The sequence below is a fragment of the Acinonyx jubatus genome, chromosome D3, assembly GCF_027475565.1.
Source record: "Acinonyx jubatus isolate Ajub_Pintada_27869175 chromosome D3, VMU_Ajub_asm_v1.0, whole genome shotgun sequence".
NCBI lineage: Eukaryota > Metazoa > Chordata > Mammalia > Carnivora > Felidae > Acinonyx > Acinonyx jubatus.
Genome location: NC_069392.1, coordinates 81279667 through 81295513, shown reverse-complemented (window position 1 = coordinate 81295513; position 15847 = coordinate 81279667).

Here is a 15847-nt window from a genome sequence, read left to right as displayed (position 1 = left end):
TTCTCCAAAGGTACAATTTTGTGAGGGGGGAAAAGAGTAGACATCAAGCCCTGTTGGCAAAACAGAGATGTTTAAGAGCCAATTTTCTGTTATGATGAGAAGATAAACAGAATTGTTTGAGGAAATATTCAACATAAGAAAAATGTGGCCAATGATCGATGCCTAGTACCTGAATGGACAGTGAAAATGTTTCAAAAATTAAGGAGGGATGAGAAACCAGTGGCAGAACTGAGGATATACAGAATGTAAGGAAACTGAGGGAGAAAAAAGGAAGTCTTGGAACTCCGGCTCCTTATGTGGGGACTGGGATTATACTCAGATAATAAATTGTTGGGATTAGCTCTAATAAACTGGCAGTTAGCGGTGGGGGTGATTTGCCTGGTGGGGAAGTAGGTGGCCATAGCTCTCTCTAAATGTTTGACAGTATAGTTCTTATTGGTATAACTGTTAAAGGACCTCAGGTAAATTTTACAGGATGGGGTAAATTCAAGAAAATTTTGGAGAAGCAAGAAGCAGAGAGCCAGTGAGGATCATAAACATAATAGCTTCTATTCAGGTTTTTTGTTCAAAGACTTCATTATCGTTTTCCTTTGACCTGGGAATATAGATTTTATTCTTTTTCTGTGCTCAAGAGTTTAGTGTGGTTCCCATGTGAAAAGTATGGAAAATCTTATGAGTTTTCTATGAAAGGAAGTGTATTCTTTATTTTGCAATGTGATTTTTACTTTTTGGAAGCCAATATGATGATAAAAGTTGGTAAGTCAAAGTGGTTGCTTTTGTTTGTTTTTCAAGGATTTTTTTTCAAGCCTGTATACTATATACCTATTGATTATTTTATTTATATTTAACTTGGCTGCTTCAATAGGGGTATAATATCGATGGTGTTGTGGGGTTTTTTTTTTCCATTTTTTTTCTCTTCCATATTTTTCCCAAATGAGCTTGTTAACTCTTTTTTATGTCTGAGGTTTGGTGTCCTATTGGCTGGATAATGTGGTATTCACAGCTTGATCTCAACAAACCTAGGTTCAGATTTATTGACTTTGAAACCTTAAGAGCAAATGTTTTTGCCCCAGAAGTCCATTTCCTTTGTCTCTGGTCTTTAGGAAGTCACTGCCACTCACCATACAGTGTCCTACATAACCTTCACCCAGCGTTATGACCTGGCCATGGTAGCCTCTACTTTCCTCCTGGGACCAAAGTCATTTACAGCAGTGCCCTTGGGTGCTAGAGATTTAGTGCCAGGCTGTACAACCTGGAAAGAACGGATGACAGCCCTCTCCTTAAGCTCCACTTGGACTCCTGATCTGGAGTGTTCCCCCTTCCCTCTTGGCTGGCACGGAACGCTAAGCATAATTACTGTCACCCGAGCAATAGTTGCTGCCCCTTTCAGAATTGCGACATCCACTTTTAGAAATACCAATGTTCACTTCTCACATTATCACTACATTTTAGCCCCAATTTTCCCAATATTCTTCATACTTGTGTTTTTGTGTTTGGACTGTTTGTGTGTGTGTGTGTGTGTATTTTTTTTTTTCTAACTTAAGTTTGGTTTCTCCACTTTGTTTCTCTTTTTTCTTCCACTTTGGTTCAGAGGAGCTGGCAGATAAAACTGCCTTGACTCTACATCTGAAACCAGCAATATTTGAATTTCCTAGCTTTTACATTTTATGGAGAGAGTGTTGGGAACATAGTAGCATGGCTGTGTTCTCTACCAGTCTCTTCCCCCTTGATTTGAGATTTTAAAGAACTCCCCAAGCTCTCTAGGAATTTCATGAGTGCCAGAGGGCCACCAGGGAAGATGAGTTTAGGGGTGAAGGGGCTGGGAAGGAAGTTGGGAGCACTGATCCCAAAGACAGCAGTAGGAAGCCCAGCCCAGCCCCACTTGGTGGTCCAGCTCTCTATTTGTGGCCCCTAATTGGGTAATGCGTTCCCTTTACTGTATTATTTATGGTATTTATTGATTCCAACCTTACGACACAAGCATGGGAACTAAACCAATAAGAGTAAAAGCATTTTATATTCTGTATAGTTCATAATCACGGACTTTATGATGGCACAAATTTCAGGCATTGGACTGCATTCATACAGATGTGAATTTATGCAATTATATCAAATCCAGCATAGCAAATAAAAAAGTGATACAGCAACTTTCTTGATGCACCCAATGTACTTATTTCACAGAAAACGTCTTTTTTTCCTTCTACATGTAGAACCATTATGCTGTGTTTTCGTCATGTCACTGGTGGAAGGTGATAGTTATTGCTCGATTATATTAAGGCTTTGATGTATATGGTCTATAGATATAGTAGAGTAACCTGAATAAATAGCACACCCACTCAGAATGGCTGATCACTAACTTTCTTGGCAATAGGTCTTATGTGCCCTGTGTTAATGCCTGACCATTCTAGGGAAATGTACTGGCTTGCTGAGACGTACCACAGGGCAATTACTAGGACCTGAGAAAGCATTTTGGTCTGGTACAGGCCTGTTGATTTTGATGCCAAAGCGATCTGAAATAGTTTCTTCATTTCCCAGGTGATATACAAAAAGCACAATGAGAAATAGCTTGCCTCACTCATGGTATCTGAAAATTTGCTTGATTTGTTAAAAATGTGCTCTAAGGAAAAGTTACCAAAGCCAGAAAATTAAATTTAAAGAGATCTAAGCCTCCTATTTTATTTCTGTATCCTTTAATTTTCTGTATTACTCTTTAACATTGATTCTGTCTCAGAAACTATATTGTGCTCTTTGTTTTAATGGCTGTGCTTTGGCAACCTGTTCTGTATGGTCTTCACGTTTAAAAAGAAATAGTTCAGCCTATAGAGTTTGCATGTGTGTTTCCAACATGAGGAAATACCAAAGTGATCGTATCAGGTTGATCAGCAACCTAATTTTAGCCTGTCCCACTTCAACTCCACATCATTAGGTTTTTTAATGTCCTATTTCTGAGTCAAATTTGGGAAGTCATTCTTTTGAGTTTTTCTTGTTGCATTTAAGAATCCCTCACGAGACACCACTTTATAATAATATGACCTCTCATCCTTACTGAATTACAATATGATTGATGTTAAAAAATAAAATTATAAAGGATGAGAGTTTTAGTTTGCATGATAGCATACACTTTGAGATATTTAATTAAAATAATATGAGTTTATTACTGACTCATTTTTCAAAAAATATAATGAGGCTAAGAAAAGTTAAAAACAGAAATCTTGGGGTGCCTGGGTGGCTTGGTCGGTTAAGCGTCCTACTTTGGCTCAAGTCATGATCTCATGGTCCGTGAGTTCGAGCCCCACGTCGGGCTCTGTGCTGACAGCTCAGAGCCTGGAGCCTGTTTCAGATTCTGTGTCTCCCTCTCTCTCTGCTCCTCCTCTGTTCATGCTCTGTCTCTCTCTGTCTCAAAAATAAATAAATGTTAAAAAATAAAAAAAAAACAGAAATCTTACTTGAGAATGTGCAACTATATATCAGATACCTTGAACTATTTTCTATACTTTTCAAAAAGTAGTATGCATTTTTAGTCTTAATGAATTGAATTTCCTTTCATTTTAAAACGGCAACAGAATAAAGGAACAACATTACAAAATAATTGTTACAAACATTTCCAGTTTGTAAACTAATAAATTAAACAAAGTAACTACATCCTAAAATTTATTTCTATTATCATATATCTGCTTCTCTCTTATAATTGATTATTCTTAAACTAAAATATTTTTGTCTTTAATAGCCAACCCAAATTATAATTTTGTGAATATGTCTCCCTAGTGATTCCCAGCCCCTCTTTCCCTTAATTGTATTTAGTTCATGTGCTTTGTGTTATGTTCTCACATAAATATTTACTTTCCTAGTTCTAATTTTTACTGCGACAGAATTTAGCCTTTTATTATCAATATTTGATGACATATAGAGAATTCTTAATTTTCAGTTCCTTGGTCACCCCAAATCGGTTATAAAATAGGCTTGTGAGCAAGGTCTTCTGTATAGATAGGTGATTTATTAAATCTTTATTAGTAATTAGCTCACTTGAAGGAGATATGAGGAAAAGAATTGCTAGCAAATACAATATAGAGAGAGAATATTTTAATTTTACTTTGAGTAAGATAATAAAGTCATGTTGTTTGTATATACAAAATGAGTATCTTTCATTTTCAATATATAGTTAATAAGAACTTTATTAAGTTGTCAAAGATCCGCAAAATCACGTACAGGTAATTTTTCCCCAAGATGTACCAAACAGGCTGTGTGTGTGTGTGTGTGTGTGTGTGTGTGTGTGCACGCACACACACACACATTTTTTTTTTCCACACAGTGTTTTATTGCAGCACTTTCTATTCCATTGATCTCTATGCTTAACATTATTACAGTCCCCAAAATACTAATTATATTGCCAGTCCTCAGAATGGGTCAGAAGAAGTGGTGAGGCCATATATGTAAGTTTTGACTTTTATCATCCCAACCTTAAAGAAGTTAGACCTGCATTGCTTCTCGGCCTTTTGGCTAAGATCAAGTGTAGAAGTTAGCCCTCCAGGTGAAAGAAGGAATGGAAGTGTAGGGGTCGATGTAAAAAATGCCTCATCGTGGGGCGCGTGGATGGCTCAGCCAGTTGGGCGTCTGACTTCGGCTCAGGTCACAGTCTCTCGGTTTGTGGGTTCGAGCCCCGCGTCTGGCTTTGTGCTGCCAGCTCGGAGCCTGGAGCCTGCTTCGGATTCTGTGTCCCCCTCTCCTTCTGCTCCTCCCCTACTCACACTCTGTCTCTCTCTGTCTCAAAAATAAATAAAAACCTTAAAAAAATTTTAAATGCCTCCTCATAAAGCAATATGCAGAATGCAAAGACGTGAATCCTGCGAAGTTCAGGGACATGTTATAACGAGACACACTGTGCAGCCAATATTCCAGTTGTTACTGGGGGGAAAAATGGAGAGCATTTGGTTGTTTGATGTACAGGAAATGTAGGGAATTTCCTGTGTAGGGAATAGATTGTTACCAAAAGTGCTCAACTGACATTTTTTTCCAAATTTTCACAAGGGAGTAAAGGGCCTTCTTTCTCAATGCTCCTTTGCTTCTTCCTGTTTGCCTGTCTCCACATGACTGCCATGATGTCTAAGTTATCTGCTCTTGGATGTCCAAAATGATTTTCTTCTTCTCTCTTTTTGACATTTGTCTTCCCCTTTGGCATCATTTTTAAGGATTCTTAGGAATACCCACAGGAAACCAGTGTATAATACTATGTATTTTCCCCTAGTGAAATTGCTTGTATGGGGATGAAGGAAGCTGAATATTCAGGTGTTCTGTGTCACTCCCCTGTCTCCTGAAAGAGCACTTTTATCTGAATTATATACTGTGTTTTTTTTAATTTTTTTTAACGTTTATTATCGAGAGACAGACACAGAGCGTGAGCAGGGGAGGGGCAGAGAGAGGGGATGACACAGAATCTGAAGCAGGCTCCAGGCTCTGAGCTGTCAGCACAGAAGTCGACACGGGGCTCGAACTCTCAAACTGTGAGATCATGACCTGAGCCAAAGTCAGTTGCCCAACCAACTGAGCCACCCAGGCGTCCCTATACTGGTTTTTTTTAAAGTATCATAAAGAAAGGCTTACTGTATAATTATTCTTTATTATAATTTATAATAGGAAAAAGTAAATACTCTAACTACTCGATGTGTCATTAATCACACAGAATCAATATCTCCAGCCTGATTAGAAAAATGATAAACACAGCTTAAATGTATTAATAGCAGATGCATGCTCTTATGAGAATATAATGTGTTGACATCTACAGAGCATGAGTTTGATTAAGCAGAATAATTTTTAGTCTTTCAATTGGAGGCATATTCATATGAATTCATAGCTTTATTATTTAATGCCCAAATGTATGGGTTAAAAAATGTATGGTTTAAAAATTGTAAATGAGTTCAATAGCAACTAAAACTCATAAATAAATTGATGACATTATTATGTACATGTAATCAGTTTAGAAAATTTCTGAAATTCATGGTACAAATCCAAGAGTTTCATTTTCTCCAATCATTCCTTCCATCGTGTTCTGTTGAATCTTTTCCATCTTTAAATAAGTAGTCCGGTTAAGTCCATGAAGCTCTAATCACCTTTAGCCAAGTTTTTTAAAAATGTGGCCTCTTCCATTTGCTCTCATATCCAGTCTATAATCCCTCTCCTATACCCCAACTGCCCCCCAATATCTTTGCCTAGGGTTTGTTCTGATGACTTAGGGGAGAAGAGGTGAACACAATACACTTTTAGATCCTTTTCCATGTTCTTTATCTTTAGAGTGACAAGAAAATTATAAGTTCTTATTCTTTTCATATGTTGGGAAAGAGAGAGGACTGAGATTATTTGGAGACACGCTCTGCCCCCACCCTTGGACTACTAGTGGTTTTCCCTGCTACTGGTCTCTGCTCATGTGGTGGCCCTCCGCGTATCATAGCGGGCCACTTAGGTATCCTTTTTGTCCCCTAAACCTTTCCTAGCTGCTGATTTCTTCTTCAAGAAGGAGGTTACCTTGTATGGCATGCAGATGAATATGTCCAACCATCCCTTTTGCTTTGTCCTCAAATCCCCATGTGGAGCCACAGGTATTCATCCATGCCCTTCAAGGGCACACGAATGGTGTGGAAGGAAATGGCACTCTCCTCCCAAGCAGATTGCATCCAAGTTGTTTCTTTGTCCTGCTAATGCAATCTGCTCCAGCAAGCCTGATGACGTAAGAGATATCCAGGGAAGAAGCACGTGGGTTGGAGGACATGTGTCAGGTTCCTCTAAGAAGAACAAGGGGTGGGGGTGGGTGGGCGTGGTAAAAGTTCAGCAGTTTAGCATTATCTAGAGATGATGTCTACTTACAGAGTGTGGCCCCCTCTTCCCTTTTTGTAAAAGGCCACAAATGTAACAAGTGTCCTGTAAATTTCCCTCTACTTGGTCAGGTATGGAGGCAGGCCCTCATCCATAGTGGGGAAAGGAAAAGGACAGCATTTCTAACTGTACTCAACTAGTAACCGAATACGACAATGAATCATTCACCAGCTTTACTGTAATCCGTGACCCCTGTATAGACTTGTTTTCTGCTCACTAGAATGTGAGGAAATGGATAACTTTTTACCTTCAATTTTGGATTCTGTCCTCCAACTCTACAGCAGAAACGATGTCTAATATCTTTCTGTAGATTGACCAGTATGTATTTTGTTTTAATCAGTTTAGCAGCAATGCTGGAGTTCTAGAAAACCAATGTGGTCCAAGACATTTTCTTCGAAAATCTATTTTCAAATGTTTATTTGAGCTTCTACTATGTACTAGACATTTTGAAGAAGAAAAAACTCCTTGGCCTTTAATGAGTTTGGAAAGCAAAAATATAGCTATAATACGGTGCGGTCAGTTCCACAAGGGAGATACAAAGAGGCATTTAATTGAACAGTATCTACACGTGGGCAGATCTTGAGGGCAGATGCAGAGAAGAGAAAGGGAGTGACTGAAAAAGCTAAAGAAACCTTTCTACCACACGTGGAGTTTAAACTTGGTATTACTGTGGGGTGCCTGCGTGGCTCAGTCGGTTAAGTGTCTGACTTCGGCTCAGGTCATGACCTCGCGATCCATGAGTTTGAGCCCCGCGTTGGGCTCTGCACTGACAGCTCAGGGCCTGGAGCCTGTTTCAGATTCTGTGTCTCCCTCTCTCTCTGACCCTCCCCCATTCATGCTCTGTCTCTCTCTGTCTCAAAAATAAATAAACTTGGTATTATGGTACATGAGTGTGCCATCACATGTCTTTAAGCAGGACAATTCAATAATTAGAAATATATAAAAACATCCATTTATATCTTATTTTGATACTTTGCTGGTTTCATTTTTGAAGACATTCGATCTATACCCAGAACTTTATGAATGTTACCGTATGTATTACAAAGATTTATCACATAAATCTAAAATATTAGTTGATTTATTTGAGCATGAATGCATATCTGCCAACGAATGGTAAAGACTTGCCTAATGCATACTGTCTTCTAAAGTTCTTAGTTTCTTTTCAAGTTTTTAATTTCTAGGAGTACGTCAGCATATGTGTTCTCACAAGACTAGGAATAGTTTGAACTGTGAAATAGTCATGAAGTGTTAAGTAGACGAAATGGGCAGAAACCAAAGTCATCTGAGTTTTGCTTTTCAAGACCATGAGAAAACTGTAAATTACTACTTGAGCACCTTACTGTATTAATTTTTGCCCGTTTTTTATTCAGATCATTATGAAATGACATAGTTGACAAATTATTATAGCAGGAGTCTTAATTCTTAGGTTTGCATATCCCCATGGATGTCAGCATTAAAATATTTACTGCCCTGAGTTCAGTCAAGGTGTGATACAATGTAAATATGAAGCCTTTATCACCTTATAGGGCCAAACTTAAATAATTTCCTGTGGGACACGTGGTTCTTATTAACTGCTTTTCTCTTGCTCTCCTACACTGAATGCAGTATCCAGTTATTCCTAGGTCCTCTAGTGACCAACCTCCCTCCTCTTTCTAAGGCCTTCTGGGAGAGGAAGTAGAAAGGCTACACATAAGTATGGGTTTTGTTGACTTCAACCACGTGTGTCCAGTTGACCTGTGAACTACATAATGGAAAAAATCTTCTCAAGACATTCCTCTTTGAACATCAGAAGAGTAGTTAACTGTCATATAAAGTCAGGAATATTTAGATGAGTTAAACTGTGAGAGAGCCATAAAAATGATTAAAGAAAGAATAAGCAATAAGACAATGTAGCTAAACAGCAAAATGAGACCTTTAATTCCTAGGTCTGAAATCTCATACCAGAGCTCAAGACACCAGACAGGAAGAGGAGAAAGAAATGTCTATGATCCATGAAAGCCATGCTGGGAGGGCAGCCATGTTGGACAGAAAGTCTTTCTAGACATGCTGCATATTTTCTTTCATCTTCAAAATTGCCCTGATAGTTAATTTTTAAAATGCACAAACTAAAATTTATCCATTTTTTTAGTAAGTTGCCCAAGTGCACATAGCACTCCTGGTGGAATCAAGATTTACCCCCTAATTTTTTTTTTTTTAAAGTTTATTTATCGAGAGAGAGAATCCCAAGCAGACTCTATGCTGTCAGTGTGAAGTCCGATGCAGGACTCAAACCCATGAAGCATGAGATTATGACCTGAGCCGACATCAAGAATTGGGCGTTCAAGAGACTGAGCCACCCACACAAACCAGCCCTTAATTTTCAAAAGCAATCTGTCCAATCCACCACCAGCTTTCAATCTCAATGAATCATTAAAGTATAGGCATGGTTGTTTTTCACTTTGCACTATTGGAAATATGATTTTGTTTGTTTTTGTTTTTGTTTTTTTTGCCTGTAAGATTAAATATCAAATTATATTGCAAAGTCACCTTATTAATTTTTCGTGAAAGCTCATACTTCCCAACCTTTACCTGTTCCAGTATTTTAGTACTTCATGGTGAGGTTTTATTTTTTACTATTCATCGTATTTAAGTATATCCCACCCTTTCCCATTGTATTACAAGTTCATCTCTATGTCCACTATATCACCAAAGACAGAAATTTTAAGTTTGATTTAATTGATTTCCATTGGAATCCTTAAAACTCATTCCTGACTTTGAATAAATGGAATACAGAGTGCAAAGCCCACATTTTCATATTTCTGTTTTTTTGATCCATTTTTTTCTCTACACATTTCCTTTTTTTAATTACTTAGAGTTTATTTAATCACAGTTTAAAAATTTATAGGGGGAGAATTTTCCACGTAGGTTTGTAATAGTTTCCAGTTATTACTTTCAGTATATCTTCTTTTTCTATTGTTTTAAAACCAAATAGTTACAAATGATGAAACAATTAAATTAAACCATAGTGAAACTCACTGACAAGCCAATGTAAATAAGAATTTTTTTTCAAATTACTGAAAAATGAAATAAGCCAAAGGCAAAGTGCCAACACCTATTGGGATGTTCAGAATTTTGCTTACAGTCAAATCTGTCAGGTCATCAACTACTTGAAAAATGTGACTTGCTCACCAGAGGAAATGACATCTATAAAAATAGATTTAAAACACATACTCTTGTACTACCATTAATAAAATGTACTCACATTATGCTTTTAAAACCATTGAATTTGGTGGATGTAACCCAAGTCTAATCTACAGTCTACCAAACTTGACTCTGACAACATAGAAATCTAGTTTTGATAAATACTATGTTTTTACTTGCATCTTTTTATGCAGAGCACCTCCTTAATCTTTGTTCTGTTGGTGTATTTATAAATGGATATTTTTATTTTTTAAATGAAACGTTGACAAGGAAGGTAATTTAGATTATATTTTATTAGGATAAGAATCTCCAAATAAAATGACAGAAGAGAATAGTTAACAAAAGAAAAGGAATGTATATTGAGAAATTCAGTATGTAATGAAGTGGTGGAAAAGCTTGTTTTCTGGAAGCTTTCTAAATGTGACAAAGTGGACACAGCACAGTACAAAACTGGTGGATTTAAATATATGAAAATATTTTAAAATCTGTATTTAACCAAAAACACAAAGTAACATGATGCACTATAGACCATTGAAGATCTTTATATGAATATGATATTAATATACAGAATATATGAAAACTATACAAATTAGTAGGAGACCATGTAATTTTTTAAATGGTTGTGTTATATAACCAGGAAAGCCACACGAGAAATAAAAACAACCAACAAAAATACTTTAAATGCTAAATTCTACTAAAGTAAGTGTAAATTAAAAATAATTCTTTAAAAAGTACACTGGAGGGGGGCGCCTGGGTGGCTCAGTCGGTTACGTGTCTGACTTCAGCTCAGGTCATGATCTCGCGGTCCATGGGTTCAAGCCCCGTGTCGGGCTCTGGGCTGATGGCTCAGAGCCTGGAGCCTGCTTTTGATTCTGTGTCTCCCTCTCTCTCTGCCCCTCCCCTGTTCGTGCTCTGTCTCTGTCTCAAAAATAAATAAATGTTAATAAATAAATAAATAAATAAATAGTATATTGGAGGGTGAAAAATAAACTAATGTGGTTAAAGATTTGAGGGGAAAAGGGGCATTCCTACTATTAGGAGATTTATAAACAGGTTTAGCCATTTTGGATTCTTTGGGTAAAACGGAACATCATTTGAGCAATTTTACTTTTTTTTTCTACAGAAAAGCCTGTATATGAACACAAAGCTTTTGTGCAAGTATTAGTCCTGTTTAATAAAGCAAAAACTGGGAAAGAGATTTATTATTCATTCGTAAAATTATTGTTAGCATTTTTTGCTAGGTTCCTACTGAAAATACTACAAAACCATTAAAAAATGTGGTATGTCTGTGTTTTGACAGAGAAAACAATAACTGTAAAAGTATATTATAAACAATACATGGTTTCATCCAATTTAGGAACGCGAAAATTAAATAGATACATGGCTATATAAAGATAGGTTTAAATATATAAGAAAATTAAATATATAAGGAAAGAACTTAAAATAATGGGAAAAGATACAAATGAACTTGTTTACCTCTCTATAAAGGATTTTCAATAAGCGATTGATGTATTTTCCATTAATAAAGCAATGAAACTGATTATCTGTAAAAAAGTAACTTCAAAAGGGATCATAAACAAAGTTCTAGAAGTTCTTAGAAAAAGACTAGAGAAGTTATTTGAAGGAAGTTTTTAGAGTCTCGGGATATCCCATGAAACGTTGTAAAGGTTTAGAGTATGAAAAATCTATTGTGAATAATATCTTGTTCAACTATGCAGATGACTCCTATGTAAAAGAACAAGACTAGTGTGTTTTATCTTTTACACTTTCTCTTAGATTGTACAACTCTTTGAAGCAAGCAGCTGCCATGAATTTTGAAAACTAAGCTGTCTTCATTCAACAGCTATGCAAAAGATGTTTAAAAGAATTTCAGATCAGTAGGAGTGTTAAGTGAGAGTGAGCCGTATCAGGAGATGCTACCATGAGTCAATGTTGTTAGTTGAGAAGGTGAAATCAATTAATCACATGTTTCTCTAGAGGGAAAAACTTCATATACAGCAAGTCTGTACAGGAGTCCAAACAGAGGCTCTCTGAAAATGCATGAGACGATACAGAAAAGACATTTAAAATTTTTAGGGAAAGTAAATTCTCTATCCTTACCACCTCAATATGAAAACACTCTTCTGACTGGCCAAAATAATTTTCAGATTTTATCAATAGATCTATCTAGACATTTAGGGAATACAGTAAAATCGGGAAATGATCTAGCAGTAAGTGCATTAAAACAGGAAGCAGCACGAGCCATCAGCGCAGAAAATACCACGTCTAGGATTTGTTGGACAAAATAAGCAATTTTCAAAATTGTTTGTGATGTAATTTATTGTCAAAACTTCAAGTTCTTTTTAATATTCACAGAAACATGTCTACAAAGATACTTAAAATGTATAGACCACATTTAAATGTGTATTTGCTAATACATACAGTCATTAAAACTATTAACAAAGAGGTCAAGTAGTGAATTTCACGAATGATTACAAAGTTTGGTAAACGACAATTGTTTGGTAAACAGCAATAGATGATCTAGAACTTGAAATAAGATCTTAATGAAAAGATCATACAGATTTTTGATTTGTATCCCCATAAAAGGGAACCGTATATTTGAATGTTAATTCCAGCATCATACTCATATACGCTTGGACAAGACACAATTAGGCACTTTAACCCTTTCTGATGATAAAATAATGTGGCTTATATAAATTTCCTTGATTACCTCTGGCTTTCAAAACAACAAAAACAAATAAAAACTTTTGCACTTGTGTTTTCTGGGGAATAGCACAGAGCATTGCAATTGTAATTGATAACATTATAGGATACAAAACTGATCTCAATTGGGTTGTGGATCATACGGGAGTCAGCTGGGTCGGTTAAACCCCTAATTCAAAGCAAAGCTTGAAAGAATCATTCTGACAGTGAAAAATGGTATTGGATTGGCTGTGATCTTCCAGTGTGTAAGAAGAAAGAAAAAAACAAAAAAGATGAACTTAAGCTATTCACTCCTCAAAGCTATTTGATCCTCAAAGAGAAGTTTTACCAGTTATGGTCTATGGAGATGCTGGGGTACGGACCCCAGGTCCTTCAAGTTTGTTTCCTCAGCTGCTGAGGCAGCCTTATTCTATCTTGTTTTAGCTTTCAACCCTGTCTACACTTAACGTGTCTCAGCTGCAAAATGGCGCTTCAGCAAAGTTCACACCCCTTCTCTGAGTGACCCACATCCCACGACGGCGCCGTCACGGGAAGAGGGCCGTGAGGAGTCCTAAAGACTTGGTGGTCTTGGCCTAAGGACGGATAACTGTGCAGGGCCATTTTCGCTCCAGAACACTGCATGGGGGTTTCTGCTGAGGCAGGGCTTGAGCTGGTACCCCACCCAGCTTCTCCTCCTCCCTCTCCTGCTTTCTCCTCCTCCCTTTCACAAGGATTGGCACCAAGAGCACTCCTCCAATGCTCACCTCATCTCAGGGAAGGCTTTCCAGAGAAGCCAACCTGTTACACGTCCAAAATCCATTCGAGAGGATTTCCTGAGAACCCTCTACTCTGTCTTGATCTGACAAATTAAGTTTAGATAAAATGTATCTAATACAACTCTGAGAAGAAAAATATTGACAAGCCCCAGAAATTTACATGGCATATTAAGTCCTCGACTGCCATGTCTCCTCCTGGTAGGGAGAAAACAGTATAAACATATTTGCTCTAGATCCACTGATCTACGTGACTTAGACCAGTAGCTTTTATTTCCTGTGCGATCCAAGGAACTGTTCAGGAAAGGTGGTGGCATGAACAAAGAAATCAATACCATTCCTGGTAACTTTAGATCACACTGACAGTATATTTATATAACAACCTGTGTGATCAAACTGTGTTTAAGCTTTACTGCTAAAGCTTAAATTTATCATAATCATTGTGGAAATTATTTCCTGGATTTTGCGCTCTGAAGAAGGTGGATTCTTTAAACATGCGTTGAAAACTGCAGTCAAAATTCTAGATATTTTATCAGCATTCACACACATGACAGGGAAAATAGCAAAATTTTTCATCAAGGTGGGTAGAAAAGCTGGCAAAATAATCTTCATTCACTTTCCTCAGATGTATGTCACCGTCCCCAATGCCAAAACAGGGGACACTCTGAAACGTTTTTTAAAGGCCCTGGGAACCTCTTTACATCTCAGTAAAAGACATTGTATAGCATGTTTGTTTTGAAAATATATGTAGTTATGACTTTTATAGAACACAGATGTACACCTCTATTTCTATCATCTATTAGTCAGCTGCAATTAGTTATTTTTAAGAACCGTATAGTTTAAGGCATACTTCAGCGCCCCAAATCTCTTCATTTTATATTAGAAGTGAACATAGAATATTTAAGATATAATGTGATAGTTCAAAAATGGCCCTTTACATATTTCTAGTTACAGAAAATAAACACAAGATTAAAAGTCAACTAGTAACATATGTATACAGCATATTTTAGTTTTGATATATTAATATGAGCAATCTATTAAATACAGTATGCTAGCATATTAATACAGGAAAGACATTTTGTGGAAACCGTTAATACAGGTTTTATATTTTTCTTCTGTCAGTCATCAAGATGGAAACAATCTTTAATCATTTATTAAATGCATTACAATTGCAATTAGGTGACTTGTTTCCTGTTTTATGAATACATTTGATTAGAGAAATTAATATAAGCTTCTAGAATGTAACAGCTATGATCACATAAGCTCATACCTCACATAAAACTGTACATAGTTGAGGGGCGCCTGGGTGGCTCAGTCGGTTGCGCGTCTGACTTCAGCTCAGGTCACGATCTCATGGTCCGTGAGCTCGAGCCCCGCGTCGGGCTCTGGGCTGATGGCTCAGAGCCTGGACCCTGCTTCCGATTCTGTGTCTCCCTCTCTCTGCCCCTCCCCCGTTCATGCTCTGTCTCTGTCTCAAAAATAAATAAACGTTAAAAAAAATTTTTTTTTTTAAAAACTGTACATAGTTGAAAAAATTATTTAATCAAGCAATAGTTTGGTAATATTAATGATCAGATTTATGTTTATAATTATATTAACTTAGAGATCTCCTTTTAGAAAGAGTTTTCTTGAGGCACCTGGGTGGCTCAGTCAGTTAAGCGTCCAACTTTGGCTCAGGTCACGAACTCGTGGTCCCTGGCTTTGAGCCCCATGTCGGGCTCCGTGCTGACAGCTCAGAGCCTGGATCCTGCTTTGGATTCTGTGTCTCCTTCTCTCTCTGCCCCTCCCCTGCTCGTGCTCTGTCACACTCTGTCTCCCAAAATTAAATAAATGTTAAAAAAAAAAAGTTTTCTTTTCGGGAGGCTATTCTAATGCTCGGCCTTAAAATGAAGCCATAATATATACGTTGTTTTAAAAAAATCAAAATATTTTGAATGCCACAGGCTTTAATTTTCTCTAGAATTTAGGACAAACTTAAAAGTCTTTGGAGATGAAACTATAGTGATACTGGAGTCATAAAGACCTCTAAAAATCAAACATAAAATTGAATTATTTTTCAAAAAGAAGACAAAAAGATTCAGCATGATAATAACATAGTATTCAATACATGATGTTAGCTAAGTCATTTTCAGGAAAAATAAAGTTACTTCAAGTAACTACAAGTCAGAAAAGAAAAAGCAATGCAGATAATTGGACAGAAATAAAATTTTTTTTTAAAGTTAAGTGTATTTGAGAAAGAGAGGGGCAGTGAGAGAGGGAGAGAGAGAATCCTAATGAGGCTCCATGCAGTGAAGTGCAGAGCCCGACAATGAGCTTAAACCCACAAACTGTGAGATCATGATCCGAGG